Source organism: Daucus carota, chromosome 4 (assembly GCF_001625215.2).
Source record: "Daucus carota subsp. sativus chromosome 4, DH1 v3.0, whole genome shotgun sequence".
Lineage (NCBI taxonomy): Eukaryota > Viridiplantae > Streptophyta > Magnoliopsida > Apiales > Apiaceae > Daucus > Daucus carota.
In genome coordinates, this window is record NC_030384.2 from 28,407,830 (window position 1) to 28,430,720 (window position 22,891).

The following is a 22,891-nucleotide window of genomic DNA, read 5'->3' on the forward strand; positions in this document are numbered from 1 at the left end:
CTTTATGCATTTTAAGTTTTAATGTCCTTTTTTAAGCTTAAGTGGATCTTATATTCTCCTATTTAGCACTCCAACTACTGTTTATTCCTCCCTTTACATTGCTTCCTCCTGCAAATAAATTATTTGGTCACAAGATTTTAAATGCTTGAAGCAAAAAACATGTTCGTCTTTCAAACAATCAATTAAGTTAGGCGAGTAATGATCACATAAATATATAAAATATAGCCGATGCAAATTGAATTTTTTTTAGGCAACACTCCTGTGTTCGATTTGGGGAAGAGGCCTGGGGACAATGTCTTTCTAAAATTTTCTTTTTACATTTTGTCACCATACTAAATTTTACAAATTATAGAAGTGGCCCCCAGAGAATTTGAGAACATATAGGTGTTTTCGAAAATTTGCTTGATGACCCTCAAAGTTTGAGTCCTAGATTCGTCCCCGCATGTATTCCAATTTTTTTTTTTCTAGTAAATTTGACAATACCGGTGAAAAGATTACATATAAATTAGTGAAGGACAATTTTTTTTGACAAAAAAATTATATGTCATATAATATATACCTTGAAAGTATTTGTAAGATTATTTTGATAGAGTAAAATTATGTAAAAATCATACAAGAGACATCAGATAACATGCATGTTTTGCAATCGAAAGATTACAAACTTATTAGTTTACAAAATATGTTATATGATTTATAAAAATATGAATTTTATAATATTTTAACTACATTATCTGTACCGTGTCTGATGAAAAATGGTCAAATTTTAAATATATTCATTATAATTTTAGGATTAGGAATCAGAGATCTGTTAATACTGGAGACAAAGAATTGCACCCTCGTTCCCAATGTTGAGAAGAAAAGAAAACGAACATCATTCTTGATGCTTTGTTGACTAAAAAGTTCATTGCACTCCACAAAATTGGCAAAAGCAGAGGTCAGCTTGTGTCTACTTCCTTAATAATCAAATTTTATGCTTCGTTTGTCATTCTCGTCTTCCATTTTATCAACATCATGTTCTGCAAGTCCTGAACGAAAATTTTGCACTATACTACTAGAGATTCAGTGTTCCCATAAAACGAAAAAACAATTAAAAAAATCTGTGTTTATATTTCATATCCAATGATGTGACATTCAAATATCAGTATAAGTTTAATTATACAGAATGAAAATTCAACTCGAGAAAGAATTTTTGTTGGGGAACATAATGCAAATGTAATACTGATTTGAATGTTGCATTTCGTTGTATGATATTCCCTTGTCCCTATCATTTTTTTACATTTTTTTCGCTCGATACGCATTTTAAGGCGCATATAAGTATAGTTTCATAACTTATTTTTAGATTTTTTATTTTTTGTATAAAAATTTAAATATTAAACTTTTGTTCAGAAAAAAGTTCAAAATAAATTATAAAACTCATTTTAAGAGAGCATTAAAATGTGTGTCGGATCCCCGTGACCCAATATAAATAAATGAGGGGGACGGAGGGAGCGCACGATAAGTCTCGTAATCTTTTACATGTACCAGAACAGAGTTCTCCAGATCAGAAAATCAGAACTCTATAGAGGTACTGATTTACTATTTTTCCTCCTTAGTCCTTAGTTGAATTTCTGGATGCATTTGTGTTACCCTAAAAGATCGGAAATGATACATATCCTTCACTGTCGTCCTCCTCTAGCACCAAATTTACCAACAGTACTAAGAGCCAGCACAAGTTTTCACGCAGGACTGAGACGATGCTTCTGAAATAAGTGAAAAGAGGAGGAAATGGAGTAAAGATTTCATGATGGTAGCCATTAAGGAGCTGAGATTTCATCATGCTATTTTGCAAGCTAAGTGTCTCTTTTTTGAGCACTAGAGAATTAATTTAGAAAAGAGACATGGAGCAAATATACTCTACTACAAGAAGAACGAGTAATTTCGAGAGGAGAACTACATAACGGGAAGCATCGTAAAAAATGCAGAGTATATCAAACACAAAGCAGTGGAGTAAAGTTGCATTATTAAGGTTTATCATAAAATAAGCTTTGTGTAATCTCCATGCATTCAAATTACAAAGATGATAGCTTGCATTTATTAAAGAATAAACTGCAACATGTGTATTTAAATTATAACTCTTTTGCATAATGTGCACCTTAACAATCAATTAGCCAAAACAAGTCCCTAAACTACAGTAAATAGAACAATATGTGTGCTGTTTTTAAGAAGTGTTTGTTGGGTTTCGGGGCAACAAACACAGCGGATAATCAACGTAAAATCAAAATTTTCCGAAACCCTAACCCGAGGATCCATCTATAAAGTACGGCTGATCATGGAGATACGAAATAATACCTTGTTGAAGCTTTGCGTTAGCGAAAGATGGAGGTCCGGAACGAGCAATCACCACGCAGCCCTCGGTCTAAGGATCGCGTCTCTAAGCAGTCCACACGAACGTTTGATCGCCAAAGATCAACGGAGCCGGTACTAGCCGAATGCAGCCCTTCTCTCTCTCTAGCCTCTCTTGATCTAGAGCTGCTAGGGTTTTAATCCCGTAAAACAATACATCATTATGTATTTATAGGGAAGAGAGATAGATGGGCCAAACCCTAATCGGATTTGGGCTTCTCCAAACCTAATCCGATTTTGGTTATAATATTAAATTCGAAATTCTAATGACTTAATTAAGACCGGCTCAATTAAATAATTTATTTCGAATTAATCATTTAATTTAAATTCAGAATTTAAATTAAAACTCCTTTAAACGTTCAAAGTGTGTGACCCTTTAGGTTATTATTACGTTGGCAATAATTTTAATATCCAATAATAAAATTATAAACAATGAGCGGCATCTAGTAATACATCATTGCTACCCAAGTAATAATAATAATTGGTGATTCAATTAAACCTTTTGTGAATAATGTACAATGTAATATAATCCCTTTAACCTTATATTATAGATCAGACTCACACTAGTAGAAAAATGACTTTCTGGGTCGCCCCTTTAGTGTCGGTTAAAGATAGAACCGACGCTGTAGATACTTTTATGCGTCGGTCAGGTAAAACGCCGACGCTGTAGGTTCACTTGTAGCGTCGGTCGGCAGAATGCCGACGCTGTAGGTTCACCTGTAGCGTCGGTCGGGAGAATGCCGACGCTATAGTTGACCTGTAGCGTCGGTCACGAGAATGCCGACGCTATAGGTTCATTTGTAGCGTCGGTCAAGAGAATGCCGATGCTATAGGTTCACTTGTAGCGTCGGTCAAGAGATTGCCGACGCTATAGGTGCACTTGTAGCGTCGGTCAAGAGAATGCCGACGCTATAGGTTCACTTGTAGCGTTGGTCAAGAGAATGCCGACGCTTTAGATGTTATATTTCTTTAAAATTATATTATATATTATAATATATAATTTTATAACTATATAACTTGTGGCGTTTGAGGGCTTCACAGTTGGTTTGCGTCCACGGTCTTCAGAACTTTGTACACAGGTATATATCCTTACTAACTACTAAAGTTACAACTTATGTATTTGGTTTTTAAAATCATAGTTGCTACTTGTGATCAATGTAGGTTTACAGTGTGGACTGCAGGTACAAAACAGTAGATATCAGAATAGACTAAGGTGACCTTTCACATCTATCTCGCGAAGCCGGAAAGTTTTCATTTCAGTTGAAATATTACAGCAAGTCTAGTCTGATGTATCAAATATTTCAGTTGAAGTTTTCATGTATTGAAATATTACGCTAGATGCCTATTCTTATGTATTAAACTTTCATTCTACTTTGTAACATTTTCTTATTAATAAGATCAAATTTATGGTCCATTTTTCTTATGGGACTTGAAGTTATTGTTATGATGATGTTGAATTGCTAGATGTTCACAAAAAAGATAAAAAATATTTTTTTTAAAAAAATTACACTTTAGGCGTCGGTTATTCACACAGCCGACGCAATTGGTCAGATCAACAGCGTCGGTGTTTTCCAGAACCGACGCAATAGTTCAGTTCAACAGCGTCGGCGTTTTCCAGAACCGACGCAATAGGTAGACCAACAGCGTCGGCCTTTAACTGAACCGACGCAAATAGTCAGACCAATAGCGTCGGCGTTTCATAGAACCGACGCAATTGGTAGACCAACAGCGTCGGCATTATTGACCACCGACGCCAAAAATTAACCTTTAGCGTCATCAGTTTAACCGACGCTATAGGCCTATACCTATAGCGTCTCCTACATTTGCTACGCCACTTAACCGACGCTTTAGGGGTTATTTGACCGACGCAGAAAGTCCAGTTTGGACTAGTGTCAAGGCATGTATTGTGTCATTCTCTTCATCGTCTAATCCGAATTTCCTTGATCAATGAGTAGACTATTAAACAAATCAATATTTGAGCACGGCCAAGCATTTTATAGTCTCACTCAATCAAGAGGCCAATAATATCACTCCTAAAATAGGAGGGTTAAATCCTTTCTAGATCATTCATATTTCTCATACGATTCATAATATACCCAATGTACATTTCATCATCACCCGGTCAAAGGTAACTTTTAGTGCAACCAAAGTATATTAATTCTCATATAGAAATATAATGATATCAAGTCAGAGGATCATTACATCATTATCACAGTGAAAATTTCCAATGACAGTTATTAACATGTAAAATCTCACGGTGGGTCATTCCAGTGCCATGTGTCGATACATGCACTTATGTTCTTGACTTTAGCATCACTATACCTATGATCAATGAGATGTGATCATCAGTCAACAAACATACTAGTCTTAATGCATCATTATTGTCCCTTAACAATAATACTCGACTAGGGACATTTAGGAATATGATATTATTCTCATAATCTCATTTCTAAGTCACGTACTTAGAGATATAGAATTACATATAATATTCCAAGGACATTTATTATGCTTTCAATTTATTACGCAGTAAATAAAGACACAATAAATATTTATTCAATAATCAATATAACATAATCCATAAATGTCTACGATAGAACACAATAGTATTGTCTCTAGGACACCAATACTAACAGTGTTATTAACAGACGTTAACAAAGCAAAGGACATGAGCTTTCTTGTCCATTTTACACACACATACTCCCGCATAAATTTCTGATCACCTCCATTATTGTACATATTCTTCTTCTCTGCTTTTATTAATTCGTCAGAGATTGAGCTGTTTGGGAAGGTTTGAAAATCTAATCAAAGTGATGACATGGCTAATACGAGACGTTGATCATGATGGTGGTTTCTAGAGTGAGATTCCGATAAAGGAAAAAAACTTGTTTAACAAGTTTGGTAGCTGATTATGTATTCATATATATTCATTTCTTGCATGTATCCTCTGCTATTCTTTTTTATTTTTCTTTTTCCTTTATTTGTCATTTATGGTTAAGATTTGTTTAAATGTTACTGAAATTTGTTACGTGATTGGATTGAGCTTGTTGATCTTTCAGATTTTCTTACAACTAAGTTACATTTTGGGAGAAATCATAAGAGATATTTGGGGGTTGGGGGTTGGGGGTTGGGGGGGGGGGGTTTATAACATGTTAACTGATGCTGGCTTTGATAACTTGTTTAACAAAACTTCCAAAGACTGAAATGGAGGATGGAATTTTTCCAAAAACTAGTGATAATCAGGTAGTGGACGTGTACTCATTTAGGCTTCTCTAGGATATTGTATCTTTACTGTGAGACAAGTCAAAGAAGTCCCTACACAAATTTCTCAACCATCACAATTCCCTCCTCCATCACAACTCTTTGAGATCATTGATGACCCTATTGAATTCCTTTATAGTTGTTTGAGATCGATGAAATTGTTGATATCACTTGTGGTAAAGATGTTCATACTGAGATCAGTGATTATGAAAAAGGTTGCTTCCATGAAGATAGCTCTAATATTGACAGTACTGATGAAGATGTTATACCTGTAAAAAAGAAAAGAGATGACATATATAGTAGATATTCTCATACATAGCCAAAATTGGATTCCAAATCAAGAAGAGTATGACTTTAGTGATTGTCTTCTTAGTGATGAAGAGAGAATGTTAGCCAATAGAACTGATGATGAAGATGAGATTAGTTTTCCTTGTTTTAATGATCGGACTGACCTAACAAATCTAAAATTTTAGATTGGTATGACTGTTACTAGTGCAAACTCATTTAGGAAGGCTGACAAACCCCAAGCAATTATTGAAACAAGGGCTATTAAACAAGTTATAAATTTTGGTAGAATGGTGAATTTTTTTATGAAACTGGTGGTTGTAAATGGAATATCTATGGCTCCCAAATGCAGAAATCTTCAACATTTTAGATTAATATCCTTATCACGTCAATAAACATTTGAGCAGAAACGAATTAGCTCAAGGCGGATCGCGCAATATATATGAGAATGACTTGAGGATTAACCCGACTTGACCATTTTATGTCTTTAGACTTAAGGTATTGAATGATTGGAAGTGTGATGTTAGTAGACATAATATTATTGGAAGGACTAAAAGGTTGACTTTGAAGAACATTAAGGGTGATCATGTGGCACGATATGCACTTTCGTGGGACTACGTACATAGATGAGATTAAAAAAATTATGCCTAATAGCATAATGCATATGGAGTTTGAAGAAGCAGAACATCGACAAGAAAGAAGAAGATTCAAGAGAATGTACATATGTCTTGGTCTTGTGAGAAAAGGTTTTAAGGTCGGCTACATGCCTGTAATAGGCCTTGTGGTTGTCAGCGTGGACAATTCCAGCGTGGTAGAGGATGGTGAATAAAAAAATCTTCGGCAACAGAGGGTGAAGACTGAAGAGTGCGAGTTAGAGAGTATAACACGAGTTAAGAGTGTGAGGGTTTTAATTAACATACTTTACTGTTTAGTATTTTAATTTAAAAATAGTTAAAAATTATTAAATATTACGCCGGGTAAATTCGAACCGACACCATACAACCTATCAAAAGAGTCAGGTAACAACCGACACAGCAGAGTACTCAATAGCGTTGGCTATGTGACTGCCGACACAGTAGAGTGATTAATAGTGTCGGCTATTTGACCGACCGACACAATAGGACCTCTATAGCATCGGCATTCAAATCGGCGGCTTTTATTATCAACAGCGTCAGTTAAGTGACGCCACCGACGAAAAAAAATATTGAAGAATTGGGAAAAAGCGTCGGCAAAACACACAACCGATGCATATAAGCATCAAAGGTGTCGGTTATCAAAATAACTGACACTAAAAATGCGACTCAAAAAGTCAATTTTTTATTAGTGTGGTCATGATAAAATTGAAATAGTTTATATTTGTTAGACTGACATTGGAAATAATGCTACTGAAAACCTAGTTGCATAGCTTAATATTCCTAACATGCAACTTAATTACTATGTAGCGTAGAAATATATTTCTACGAAACTTAAGCACATGATCTCATCTGGATAGATATGCTCTACCTCCTTGTGAATAAAATAATGGGGCCGTTTGGCTAAGCTTAAAATAAGTGCTTCTTGCTTAAAGTAAAAAAGTGAAATAGAAGTGAGAAACAAGTTAAGACTTATAAGTGATTAAAGTGTTTGGGAAATAAGTAGAAGTCGTGAAACAAAAGCTAGCATTCCTAGCTTTTTTATAAGTGCTTCTCGACTTTTTACATAAACGGTACAAATAAGTGCTTCTAACTTATAAATCCAGAAGCTGGGCTTAAAAGCCCATCAAAACACCCCCAATGTCTTTCAACGTGTCCGATAAAATAGCCCTCTTACCACAACTTGACAATAAAAGTTGGGCTCTATAAAGACCATAGCGAGCAATGTAATTACTACCATTGGATTGGCCTGATTCTAGTCATGTGGCTTTTAATTAATTGAGAGAGCTTTTTATTTTAAATTTTGCAAAAATTTGGCTAATGTTAAGTATGCATATAATTTTCCCGTAAATAAGCTCAATTGTCAACTAGCATGTTATACATTTCAACTGAATAAAAAGCTCAATTTACCGGTTTTCATTTGGTTATAGTAGCGTCGAAGAAAAATTTGTAAAACTTAACCAAACAAATTATTTACTTTCTCGACACATATTTAGAGGTATCAATTTGATATTTTATACGACTTTAACGATCAAAATGATATCTCTAAAAGATCAATAAAAGAACTAATACATGGCCTTCACTCCACTGACCAATGTGATACTTAACCGTTTATGGAAATCCACTGTTCTCTGCTGCTTAGGATATTATTGTTGATTTGTTTCATTAGGAGGTTTGTTGCTTGTTGGACTCATATATTTGCGGCAAAGATATGGTGGACGAGTTAGTTTTTGAGTGAGTGTCAACCCAAGTCCCACGTCAAAAAGATAAGATTTGTCTTGAATATAAGCGGAAGAACTACATTAATATGAGGCGTTTTGGGAGGAACCAGAAAATAATTCGGTGCCCGCTCTAATGTGGAGTTAACGTGACCCAACAAGTGGCTTGGAAGGAGCCATATTTAACCGGTGTTTCCAACAAGAGTTCCGGCAGCGAGTGGTCCATCTCTGAATGATATATGTTTATTTCTTAAGAGTAATGCTACGTCCACAGAAAGCGCTACAGAAAAAAGTTACAGAATGACTTGGCAGCCTGAGTTGGACGGAGTATTTAATGTGTTGTCGGCCACTTACCTGATTATTACTTCTGTTCTTTTTTATTTTTATACTTCTTATCACTTCTATTCTTTTTTATTTTCATACATCTTATCACTTCTATTCCTTTTAATGAAAATAAAGAGTTTCCTTTAAATATTTCTCCCATGTGATTTTTTCATATACCTAAATAATGTTAAAAAATTCGTCAAAAAAAAAAATGTTAAAAAGGTTTAATTCATATGAATTATATTTTCAGTTTTTATTTTATTTTCTTCTCTATTTTTTTTTTAAAAAGCAAAAGATTCATTAGATAAAATAAAGAGTACATCTGGACAAATCAAAAGATTTGTAGACCTCTAGAGAATAATTATCATCCCGATAGGATATGCATCATAATAGCTATCTAACCAGCATAAGCTATTTCCCAGTACTACTTTCTCCTTCATTAGCCTAGAACCTCACAAAAAATACCCTCCCAGCCCTCCAAACAAAACAACATAGATAGTACCTAATAATTTCTATTATTCCCAAGCGACCAGCTCACATCTTTAGTCCATAATCTCCACAACCTCCACTTCATCATTGTTTGCTGCGACTTCCTGCATACCATCAGCTGCCTGGACATGTTCCTCCTGATCATTCACCTCAGCATCCTCCTGCACATCAGCATCATTAACAACTCCAGGTCCAAGGTCCTCCTCGTTAACTGCCATGAAACGAGGGTCACCAGAGCCAAGCCCCATATCGAGGCTCCAGAGATCAAATACTCTTCCAAACGGCTGTGCAATCACTACCATAACCTTATAATTCTGAGCACCATGGTGGGCTAAGTTGCTTGCAAGCTAGTTAGCATTTGGGTCAAAGAGTGTAACCTCCATGTGAAAATTCCTGTCCTCCTGCCTTTGGTTTAGTTGCTGAACAACGGCTGCATGATCGGGATGAACTCCCTCCAAAGTCGAATTTTTCCACTCCCAGAAAGAGTCTAAGTGGTCCGATTCCAGAATGTAGTGCTCCTTCTCCTCGATGAATGCTCTTTTGCAACCCTCCAGCATAGCTTGATATTCATTAACCATCCTGTTTTGAATCCCCAAAGATCCCGACAGCATGCGAAGAATCCGACCCCTACTGTTGCGGATAACAGCTCCGATTCCAGACACATTCCCATTTGGGAGAGGATGCTCGTAGAAGCACCCGTGCACATTGATTTTTACCATGCCTCGGCGAGGCATTTTCCATCTAGCATTCGCCGCTACATTCTCTACGTCTGCCATATTTTCAAGTGAAGTGTTTTGGAGCTACTAATGAATAACTGGGAGAAAGGCAGGGGGTTTATATAGGAAGGGAGTGAGCTAGGGTTGCACATCTGCCAATAAGGTTAATTAAACAAGAGAACTCTTAACCCCAACTCTTCAAATTCTAACTCAGCTGTGGTTTATAGTGCAGAGCTATAATTGTTTGGAAACCCAATGTGAGGCTATTACCTTGGCACTTGCATCTTTTTTTGCTAGGTAGTCTGCTTGAGAATTTAAATCACTTGCTATAAACTTGATTTTGAGATTTTTATGTCTTGCAAGACACATAAAATCCCAACAAATCTCATCAATACTAGCCGTTACCATTTCTAGATATTTGCACACTAATAATTTGCAGTCCGAGTATATGACTATACTGTTATTTTTCCATGCAGAACTCAGAAAAGATTTTAACATAAACTCTAACGCATGCCACTCCGCTTTAAATGAATCATTTGCATGTGATGGTCCTGAAAAGGTGAAAAGAAGATTACCATTGTTTGAGAAAATTAACCCGCCAATGCCTGATTTGTCTTGCTTATTCTTGCGTTTGAAAGATCCATCTATAAATCCAACCAGAGTTTCTAAAGAAACTATAAGCTCCTTGACTTGAATTCTTTCCGAACTAGTTAAGACTCCCATTGGATTGTCCTTCCACCATATCGAAGAGCTACTGTGTATGATGTTGAAAGCTAGGCACCAATCTTTTGCTTGTTGTTTAATCACTGCCGACATATTAGACACGCTTGCTTTTATGCTTGAAAAAATCCATTGATTTCTAGTTAGCCAGATGACCCATAAGGTGGCACTGACAACAATTTTCCATGCAACCTGGACTTTCTTAATTTGGCATTGCCTTGATTGATCCCATACATCACTTACGCTCAGGGACTGAGAATCGGGGGGACACAACTGCCACCACATAAAAACTAACCTCCAGACTTGCTGTGCAATATCGCATTCCATCAAAATATGTGTTGCAGTTTCCATGACCTCGTGACATATATGACATGCTGTGTCTTCTTCCTGAATAATCCCTCTTATTCCTATAAAAGATTTAGAGGGAAGAATATTTAAATGGACCTTCCATTAAAACAACTTAATTTTATGCGGAATTCTAAGTCTCCAAATAAACTTCCATTGCACTTGAGGGCCAGGAGTAAGCAGTTGTTCAGTGGCCACTTTGAATGAGAATTTATTGTTACTGTACGACCATTTAAGGATATCCTTGCCACGTCGTAAAAAGATTGCTTCAATGATTTTTCCCAGCAACTGCTCGTGATCTAATTCCCAGTTCCTAAGAGGCCTTTTCCAAAGATTACAACCTCCCATGGCCTTGCTATTTTACCAGGTTTCTTTGTAGCTAGCCACTGTGTACTCTTTTAGCAGAGATAATGAATATAATTTCTTGAAACGATCCATCAAGCACCCAGACTCTTCCCAGAAATCCTCCCAAAACAACACTGTGTTTCCATCATTTACTTTCCAAAGGAAATGGCTTTTTAATAGAGAGATCCTCAATTGTGAATTGTTAACCGCCTTGAGAATTGCTTTTAGACTACCAGAAGGGTTTTTGAAATTGTTGATGTCCGTCAGATTACTTGCAGCAATGTACTTGTATTTGTCTCTTATCCATACATTCCATCTTTAACTTCTTTCATCCTCCCACCTATAGCACCATTTACCTAGCATAGCCAAGTTTTTGATTTTGATAGGTACAATGCCTAATCCACCTTGCTCTTTGGGCCTGCATACCTTGTCCCAAGCTATCAAATGTAGTTTTCTATTTTGCTGGCTGGAGGGATCCGAGTGACCCCATAGAAAATTCCTCCTAATAGCTTCTAGTTTTCTTGTGACTGTTGCCGGTATCTGGTGCAAATTCATCAAATACATTGTCAAACTGTCTAATACAAACTTTACTAATGTCAGTCGTCCAGCCTGGTTTAAGGATTCAGATTTCCAATTTGCAAGTTTCATCTTGACCTTTCTCACCAGAGGATCCCAGAATGCTTCTTTTCTTGAGGAACAGCCAATAGGAAGACCTAAATATTTCATAGGCCAGCTTCCAACTTTGCATCCTATTATTTCTGCACCTTCAGAAAGCTCTTTACTCGCAGAACTAGTTGAGTATATCTCGCTTTTGCCAAAATTTATCTTCAGTCCAGATAGGAGCTGGAAACACTGCAGAACTGTTTTGATGCCCCTTGATGATTCTAAAGATCAATATAAAAAAATCACTGTATCATCTGCAAATTGCAGATGCGTGATTGGTTTAGAGTTTTTTGACAGAGCAACACCCTTGATCAATCCCTTTGACACTGCTTCCCTAAGCATGGAATTGAGAACCTCCCCAGCTAGATTAAATAACAGGGGTGATATGGGATCACCCTGCCTCAAACCTTTCCGAGGAGAGAACTCCCTCGTGGGAGAACCATTTATTAAAATCGAGATCCTGCTTGTTTCCAATATTGCCTTGATCCATTCAACCCACCTGCAATCAAAATTCATTACTTGTAAAGTCTGCAGCAAAAACTCCCAGTTAACCGAGTCAAATGCTTTCTCGAAATCCAATTTTAAGATGACTCCCTTGGTTTTTCCCTTTTGAATGGAGTGGGCTACTTTTTTAACTATTAAAATGCTCTCTGATGCCTGCCTCCCCTTGATGAAGCCCGTTTGTGTGTCTCCAACTAAGTTTTCCATCTGCCTTGCTAATCTAGTAGCTAAAATATTCAAGAGGATTTTCATAGTGGAGTTGATAAGGCTAATGGGACGAAAATCCTTGATGCAGCTAGGAGAGCTAACCTTCGGAACTAGGGCTATAAAGGAAGAATTAACACCACATGGAATGCTTGCTGTGCTCCAAAAGGATGTAATGAAATTGCTGATCTTCCCACCTATGAAGGGCCTAGGAATTTTATGCTTCAAATATTCATACCATTAGGCTCAGGGGCCTTGTCCATGGCTAGAGACTGCACTGCTGCTTCTATTTCTTGTGCTGTGATCTGCCTGACCAAAGCTTGCTTCCCTTCCTCTGATAATCTGGTTAATTGTAAGGTTCCTAGAGAGAGTATTTTGACATGTGAGCTGTGAAAGAATTGAGAGAAGTGCTGCCAGAATGCATTCTTTATTTTTTCCATTTCTGTAACCCACTTGCCCTGCCATAGTATTTTGTGGATTTGATTTGCGCATCTTCTTCTGTGGATGGCCTGATGGAAGAACCTGGTGTTACCACCCCCTAAAGCTATCCAATCAACTCTAGCTTTTTGCCTAAGTATGGATTCTCGCTTAATGTACATCTCTTGCAGTTTTTGTTTAACTTCCTAATGCTCTTATGCGAGATTGTTATCTTCTTCTAGCTCTATCATTATACCTTCCAACCTGCTTATGTCCTTGTCCAGTTCTTTCCATCCTCCCTTACCCATGTTCTATATGACACTCTTTATACTCTTCAAAGCAGAGTGAATAGAAGTCCCTTCCCAATTGCCTTCTTGCTATATCATTGTTGTGATAGCCTCCAGCAGCGTATCATTCAAGTAGCAATTGAACACTCTGAAAGGTTTGGGCTCCGTCTTGCCCTCTGAACTAAATAGCAAAAGGGGTTTGTGGTCCGAGTGCATTTTGTTTAAAGCCTTGACCAACCAGGTTGCATGACTTTGCCAATTTGAATCCACCAATATTCTGTCCAGCCTAATTTTCCTGCCACTGTGCCCAAACCAGGTAAAATTAGCATCAATCATGCTTATTTCCATCAAGTTGATGTCTTCTATTAAGGCATTAAACTCCTCCATATCCTTTGCTGTGTACACACAGTTGAGCCTTTCACTAATATTTCTGATGCAGTTAAAATCACCCAGAAAACATACTGGCTCTCCACTAATACAGCTGCATATGTGTTTCATATCTTGCCACAAAATCCTCTTCTTGTCCAGTCGTAATGGACTATAGACATGTATCACATGAAACCTACAGCCTGCTATGCTGTGCTCGAATGTTGTCCAGATCCAATTAGCTGATTGAGCCAGCCCAACACATTTCATTCTATCTAGTGCCCACAGAGTGACTAATCCCCCAGACAAACCTTTAGAAGGTTGACTGCAAAAACTATAGTTGTGGAAATTTAAGAGATGTGCTTTCGGACTTGCATCCCAGTTCTCATTCTTTGTTTCTTGTAAGCAAATAATTTCCGCCATGCTGGAATTTATTGTGCTTCTAAGATTTCTTGCTGCAATTACATTGTTTACACCTCTAATATTCCAAGAGAGAATTTTTACTGCATCCATGAAAACCATTTCCTAATTAAACTATAATGTAACATACTGTGATGTAATCACAACTCTTTACCTTCCAATCTCTTTACAATTTCCTGCAGCGCCACCTCCCTGTTCCCACGCACAGCTAGTCCCATGTTTTCCGCTGATTCCAATATTTTTAAAGCTTGCTGTACTGTGCTCCCAATGACCTTCGTCGGTATAATCTGCAAATTATTTCCTATTTCTCCAGCCCTTTTCTTCTTCTGCGACCTCTTCCCTCCCCTGCCAGACCCCTGTTTGTACTTGATCTTAACACCAATATCAAAAGGGTTTCTAATGGTAGTTCCCTTCTTGCGAGGCCTTCCCCTGTTGCTTTTTACTTTTAGCTGTCTAACTATCCCAGTGCAGAGTGTATACTGTGAGCTTTTGCTAGCAACTTCAACACAAACTTCTGACTTAATTGTCTTGCCTTCTGTCATCGATCCAATTTTTGATTCCTCTGAAACCACTTCTGAGCTATTTGTTGTTTGCCTAAATTTGTTGTACCTTTCCTTTCTAAGCAAGGAGGCATTCTGTTTGTTCTTCCCCTTTTCAACCTGCCCAAGATTGCCTTGTGCAACTACTATTGCTCTACTATTGTCGTGTTGAGCTTCCTGTGGATTCTGCTTGGGTTCCTTTTGATCCACCTGAGATTTTTCCTCACAGTCTTCTCCTTCTACATTAATAGGTACTTCAGAGTATGCGAATTCTGGCTGAGCATTCTCTTCTTTGCTCGATTTTTCCCGAGAGAATTCCATAGGTAAAACTTTCCCTTGCAGGTATCTTTTGTCTGCTACTTCTAAAAAATAAATTTTCTTCTGTTTCCCTTTATATAGTACTGTCATTTCATCTTTAATTTCCTCCAATACTGACGTGTCTAGACAAATTAAAGGGTTAAAGAATTCTCCAAATCCATGTCCTTGATATGACCAGCTAAGCCATTGCCCGAATCTATCCATGAGAGCCCGAAGATTCTCCTCTTTCCAAGCTGGCATTGGGAGCCCCTTGCATTCTAGCCAGGCTATTCTTGTGATTACTTGGTCAAATTCTTCAAAGCCTCTTATCTTGTTTAACCACACTGACATGTCTGTATTTTCCAGCGCTTCCCAGTTATCACTTGGATCCTTACGAATGAGAAATTTCCTACTAGATAAGGATGTCACTTTGTACTTTCCCAGCCTCATCTGATTGAAAGTTTCTTGAACTTCACTCGCTTCCATTTCAAACCACATGTAACCTATTTTGCATTCCAAAAGGGCTTTTTCCACCTCTTCATCGACCTCCAATTCTGTAAACTCAAACATCCTTTTGCTGAAGGGGATTTCATCCTTCCTCTTATCACCTTGTATTGGGTCCCTAGTGTCCTCATTTTGTGCTGGAGGCTTACCCATTTGTTCTCCCTTTCGAGACTCGCTTGGCTTAGCTTCTGGCTTTCTGCCTAGATTACCTGCCTTTGGCTTGTAGTTTTCCTCATTTATAGTCATCTTTATTCTTCCACCCAATGCTTTATCCATCTTGGCATTGTTAATTATCGCACCTGCTTCCCGTTCATTATCTGTGTGTATGAAACCATATCTCTTGCCTAGCCTGTCTCTTTTCCTGGGTAGAATAATATCCCTTATTATTCCGCAAGACTGGAATAGATTCCATATTTCTTTCCCCGTGGCTACTTCAGGAATATTGTAGAGGAATATAGTAGTGATCCCGGCGTTTTGTTTCTTCAGGCTATTAACCTTGCGCTTCCTGCTACGAACTGTCTGCCATCCATCTTCCATGCTTCTCTCTAGTACAGTCTTATACAAATTGTGCTGCGTGTCTCTCCTACTATTTTGTGTACCCAAGCCTTCCAGACTACGGCTATGGATTTGTCCAAGTGCTTCATTAATAGCAGTTTCCTCTCTTGAGTTCAATCTCTCCAATACCTTTCGATCTACCCATGAGTGATGCGCCCAGATGAAGTTGATTAGCTGTTGATCAGAAGCCCCCCTGCAGTGTTCCGATCCCAGTGGCCGTTGATTGATCGCCGACGATTTCAATTTTGAAATTTTGAATTTGGACCGCCCCAGTCGCCCTTAGAGGTATCATTTTGAAATTTTTAATTATTTATGTCATTTATAGATCCAATGATCAGTAAACCTGGCCGAATGAATTCTAGCCATGACATAAAGGAGTAAGCATGTTGAGCAGCAGATAATTTATATTCTTTATAGTAATATTTTTAGAATAATTAATACATCTAATTAAATAAATTTTTAAATATCTTCAATGGAATTTTAATTACCCACTCTGAGATTCTCTCATTGGATAGGAAGGCCAATCAATTCTTTTTTCGATTAGTCCTGTTTAAAAGACCAAGAGAAATGAGTATTCCAAAGAGCCGGGACCTGTTGTTAATATTAGGGCTTGGTGACAGACGATTATCTGATCTTCCTCAGGTTTGATGCGAGGGTTATGATGATTCCGCCATCTCAATCTGCAGCTATTACCGTTCCTCTAGAACCCTGTTAAATCATAAAAAGTTATACAAAATTAACGAAGATATATAAGTAGACACAAACCCACCCAAAATGAGACACATAAATTAACAGAAGAGTGATGAGAAAAATGTAAATATACAAGCAGTGTTGATAAATAATCCAGAAGAATGAGCTTCTAATATATTTTTGGAATACTTTATTGATACTTGTTAAAAAAATAAGAATAGATTTTCATATGTAAAATATATTTATTATAATTAATTTTATATTTGTTTTTAGTAGTTATAGAATATTTTAATTATAAATTATTCAATTGCTTTTATCAATATATATAAACCAAACATTAAATTATATTTTTAACAACCAATTGAAACGTTGTAAGAAAAAATTAGGCAAATATCTTTCACTTGTTTCAACCTATTTCAAGGTATTGCACAAATTTATGAAAATATTATTTTATGCAATCCTAGGGAATGAAGCCAAATTCAATAATAGGTTCTACATAAAGTTATAAATTTTACAAATTTCCCAATAGTCTAAAAATAAGGAGGAATGTGTATCCTTGAACCCAACTCTAGTAGGCTTATTGTTTTGAGAAAAAAAGTTTAGGGAGGATCAACCCCCTTATTGTAATGGTCTACATTGTGTTGCCTTATTTAATTGGTAAAAGAGTGTATTATTCCTCTAAATAAATCAATTATAGAATAATAATATATATCTCTTGCCATTATATGATACAAATCGAGTTAAATTATTTTAGCTTTTTGCTTATTTATCCTTGAAATATGTTCCTTGAACCCACGATATTCCTTGAGTTGTATTTTTGGAATTCTCCTGTTCCTTGAAATCTATTCCATGTAGAATTAATTAGAGTACAGTTGAACTCCTTTGTTTTGTTAAAGAATTGTGGCTCACTTTCAAAACTCACAAATAAAGATGTTTCAATACAAAGATAATAATATATGTTGAACTCAAAAGTATATTATAGAAATACTAAGGGTTCGTTTCGGGTATTTTAAGAGAAGTGACTTCTCGCTTAAAAATAGAAGTGAGAAATAAATTAATAATTATAAGTTATTAAAGTGTTTGGAAAAGAAGTAGAAGTTGGTAAAGAAAAACTAACATTTTCTACTTTCAACTTCTTCCTCACCAACTTCTTAACCCCAAACAGGTTAAAGAAAAGCAGAAGTAAATAGTTGGAGCTGACTTGTGGTTCCCAAACAGGGGCTATAAGTATTCTAGTTTAAACAACTAAAACGATTACAATGTTCACTTCTATGAATATGGGAGGATGAAGAATTGGTTGAAGTTAAGAAAAGGTAATTTCAATTTTAATCATCCACTTTCTATAATTTTGGATTTTATTACTTGTACGAATTCATAATAGACAAATTCTAATAAATTATAAAGTAGGAGCACATGTGTCTTTAATATAAATTATAAATAAGAAACTAATTAAGCAAGTGATTAGGATGGTCACTTTTCAAAATCAAGTATTAAATAATTCCTATACTATATTTTGAGAATCAATTACCCCTTTATGTAAAAATAATTATGAATGTTATCAAAATATAACTTGTAGGTATATTTATATTTAATTGTAATCGTTGCCCGTTTTTCAAACACTCTTTGAATAAGATCTTTCATTTTTGTATCCAAAATTAAAAAATTAAAATGATCATCATGAACACATATTAATTTTGAAATTTAAATTTTTACTCAATCCAACTAATTTATAGGACTTTGAGCATTTCCCCAGCACATGTATATTTTTGCAGGTCATGTAGTATAACATATGGAAGCTTCACACAATATTGCAGCATATAAAAATTCATTAATGTATTATAAAATTAATCTAATCAAAACTTTATGGAAATATTATTTTATAACAAATGACAATTTTTCACTATTATGCAATCCTAGGGAATGAAGCCAAATTCAATAATAGGTTCTGCACAAAGTTATAAAGTTTACAGATTCAAGAATACGCCAATAGTCTAAAAATAAGGAGGATTGTTCACCCTTGAACCCAACTCTAGTACGCCTATTGTTTCCAGCAAAATTGTTGCAGGGACTTCCACCAATTACAAGATCAAAGCCCCCACACATATCAATTAGTTCTCTTAGCTTTTGATGGGTTAGATATTTCACATCGGAGATATGAATCAGCTTGCCCTGCTGGTTACTTCTTTTCCACCATCTGAGCATAACATCTCGACAAGCCTTTGAACACTCTACGGAGACTACAAACTTTAGGGGAATTTGGAGCTTATGTAGGGCAACTTCAGCTCCACCAATGCCAGAGAACAATGAAAGAACCTTAATGCCTTCAGGAAACAATCACTTTAATACTGAGAGATGATATCCTACGGTGTTGACCTAAAACAATTTACAAATTTAGAACAAAATATGCATATGAATTAATAAATAAAATTACTAATATATACTAGTTAATTTCATAAAGCATACCTGGAATGTGTTTCCAAGGCACCGATATCGAGCACTGCGGCTCAACATATCTGTGTGACCGTCTGGAAATCCCATTATTTTCTCGATCTGTTTGGGGTGGAGGGGTGCCACTTTATTGTTTCCCACCCAAATAAAATTATATTTCCTGCAAACTTGAAGCACCTTTTTTCTGATGTGTGGGGGTGGTTCAGTTCCACAATTATCAAGCTCTTCACTTATCTTCTTGGTATGCTTTGGACGTCCATTATTAGTAACTATACAGTTTAGCTTGATCCTCGGATCCCATTTAGGCCAGGAAGTTTTAGTGGAAGGAAGGGCTCCAAATATGGTGGATGGAGGGGTGGGAAGAATTGGAAACCTCTTATCAATGGGAAGGTTGTGAATGTAACCTCTTTTTCTTGCCGCCGCAGAAAAATATATTGAGTCCACAAATTCGGGCTCAATATCGTAGAGGAAATTACTCATAGTTTCCCACACCCCTTTTGGTGCACGTGCTACATTCTCAAAATAGAAATATGGAGGCCCCTTCCCACCTCCTCTTGCTGGAATATTTCTTGGGATACGTTCCCGATCCCTAGTAATCACAACATTATTAGGTTTTTGCACAACATGAGGAACTCCGAATCCTGTCATTGGCGTCCTACGGATACTTTCCCTCTTACATTTTATATTTAGGCCAACATCATTTAATCCTGCTTTGACACGATAACAATTTGTTAGACAACATGTGTAGTTCATGAAAACACTGTACCTGAAATAACATTCTAAAGTTGTATTTGACATTATTACCTTGTATAAAATGTTGTGCATCAGTTATCGGACTTTGTACACCTGCAGAGTTTGAAGAGCTAAGTAATCAACTTTATTGATGTTAAACAAGTATTGTATCTAGCATAGATACTAACCACATCTTCCAATAGCTTCAAATGCTTCACCACATGTAAATCCCATTTCTCGTAAAATTGCCATGCCCTGCGAGAATGTGGACCGGTAATGATAAAAAGGTTGATTTGATTGTTAAAAAGTAGCATAAAATCACAATTTTAACAAATCACTTTATTATAAATGCATCTATCTTTTAATATAAAGTGTTATATGTAAACGACGAGATAAAATCTTGTTTCTTTTTATTCTCCAAACATTGTACAGTGTGTGAGAGAAAATAAAATCATTAATGAGTATAAAGTTTATAATAATTTCCAATAACTTTTGACAAACCTAAGTATAGGATGATTAATTTACTTGTACTTGAATATTTTCGCTCCATTGTTGATACCTTAACAAGTATGACTTATTGCATGATTCTTTCCACCTAATGTTGCATTTGAGTAACCTGAATAGATATTACCTCTCAAACACAAACCTTATTCACACTTGAGAGGCTGACATGATTAGATCTTATGTGAGGAAGATTAAATACATGATTAATGTATCTTAATTATAATTAACATATCTACCGTCTAAGAAGGCCACAAGAAAACAGCATATTCAACTTTAAACTTGTGATAATGTACTAATTTAGTTCGAAGACCTCTCTGAAAGACGACTCCCTGAAATATATTAATAGTGTGTGAGGAATTCTTGTGTCCACACACTTTAAGACTATACTATGTGAAGATATTGAAGGATGGAGGTTTTATGCATTCGTTTTGTCAAAGACTAGTTATCCCCGTATTTATTTTATAAAATCACAGTTGAGTCCTCACAAACTATGAATGTTCACCTTCAAACTATTTTGAAATAGAAAAGTAGAATAATTCATGAAATAAGTATATTTCTTTGCATGTTACATGTGTAAATGACTGTCGATCGATCATACTAATTAAAGCAGATTCATATCTTTGTCATAAATCTTCACATAATTGGAGATGTCAAGTTGACATAAAAAGGAAAGTGAGGCCTTAACATATAAGTAAGAGAGAATGAATTGAAATTTACAAAATAATTCACCTTATATGTGAGAATAGTATTGAATACTGCTTCTTCATTGTATGCACCTATACAAATTCAAGACGAAAAAATGAGCTACATACCAATTTGGGGTAAAAAGACAATTCCAATTCCTTGAGGATACATAAGAGTAAGTGATAAGAGTAATTTTACCATGTTCTTCTATTGCCCTGACCACAACTTTCCAAGGATATCCCATTACTAGTAACCTGTCACACAGGCTACTCCTCATGGAACTTGCCTGGAGAAAAGACACTATACTATAAACATGTAGATCTTAAACAAAATTCACCTAATAAAATAACCAATACAAATCAGCTAAACAAATTAATATCAAATACAACATTTTCATTCCCAATCATTTCAACATTTAAACTAATATCATAAATATAATAGATTTATATTTGTTGTGTTTCGAGTTAAAAAAACTAATTACATAAGATATACAAACACAGTTACGAATTTATACACAAATAAAATAAGATGCAAGTGGTTATGGAAATATAGTCAAATGAAAACTTAGCTGATTTATGTACCTTCCAATTGGACCGAGTAAATTTCCCAACAATGTTGAAGATCCCAATCTCATGGCTGCTGCGGCCACTAGTACTTTTATTATTTTGTTCACTTAATATCTGATATTTCACAATCAAACAAAACAGTTAACAGCCTATACATCTCGATTGAACATTAGTTAACAGCCTATACATCTCGATTGAACATTGAATTATAGCTGGATGACGGATAGACTCATTGAAGATAAAAAAAATTTAAAGACACCTTTTTTGAAGGCCATGAACTATTGTTAGGGTTCGCCATCTTAAAAGCTGCGGCGGTAGTACTAGGCGGCGGCTCTTAGTTATATGTAAGAGAGAAAGGTGATTGTAAGTTGCTATTTCATTTCTTTACCAATGTATATATATATAGAAAAACCTCTATGTCTGCCCAGGCCCACAAGTTTATATCATTTCAATAAATGGGCTTCTTTCTTACAATATGAATTAAATTTTTAGTGTGGTATGTAACTGTATAAATTTTATCAATAGTAAATAATTATTAATACAACAACAGTTGTAATGATAAAAAATCGAGAAGAATGAGCTTCTAATATATTTTTGGAACACTTTATTAATACTTGTTAAAAAATAAGAATAGATTTTCATATGTAAAATATATTTATTATAATTAATTTTATATTTGTTTTTAGTAGTTATAGAATATTTTAATTATAAATTATATCAATTGCTTTTATCAATATATATATAAACCAAACATTAAATTATATTTTTAACAACCAATCGAAACGTTGTAAGAAAAAATTAGGCAAATATCTTTCACTTGTTTCAACCTATTTCAAGGTATTGCACAAATTTATGAAAATATTATTTTATGCAATCCTAGGGAATGAAGCCAAATTCAATAATAGGTTCTACACAAAGTTATAAATTTTACAAATTCAAGAATACGCCAATAGTCTAAAAATAAGGAGGATTGTGTATCCTTCAACCCAACTCTAGTAGGCTTATTGTTTTGAGAAAAAAAGTTTAAGGAGGTTCAACCCCCTTATTGTAATGGTCTACATTGTGTTACCTTATGTAATTGGTAAAAGAGTATATTATTCCTCTAAATAAATCAATAATAGAATAATAATATATATCTCTTTCCATTATAGGATACAAATCGAGTTAAATTATTTTAGCTTTTTGCTTATTTATCCTTGAAATATGTTCCTTGAACCCACGATATTCCTTGAGTTGTATTTTTGGAATTCTCCTGTTCCTTGGAATCTATTCCAAGTAGAATTAATTAGAGTACAGATGA

The 22,891-nt window shown here is 35.6% G+C and overlaps 1 long non-coding RNA gene and 1 pseudogene across 1 annotated transcript; one reads left to right on the forward strand and one right to left on the reverse strand.

The window, feature by feature from the left end:
- The first annotated feature begins 3,394 nt into the window (after positions 1–3,394).
- Positions 3,395–3,796, forward strand: LOC135151959 (uncharacterized). The gene is made up of 2 exons (XR_010290951.1): positions 3,395–3,461; positions 3,544–3,796. It is a non-coding gene; the product is annotated as an uncharacterized LOC135151959 (long non-coding RNA).
- Positions 3,797–18,589: 14,793 nt separating this feature from the next.
- Positions 18,590–21,889, reverse strand: LOC108217133 (DNA (cytosine-5)-methyltransferase DRM2-like; annotated as a pseudogene).
- Positions 21,890–22,891: the final 1,002 nt, after the last annotated feature.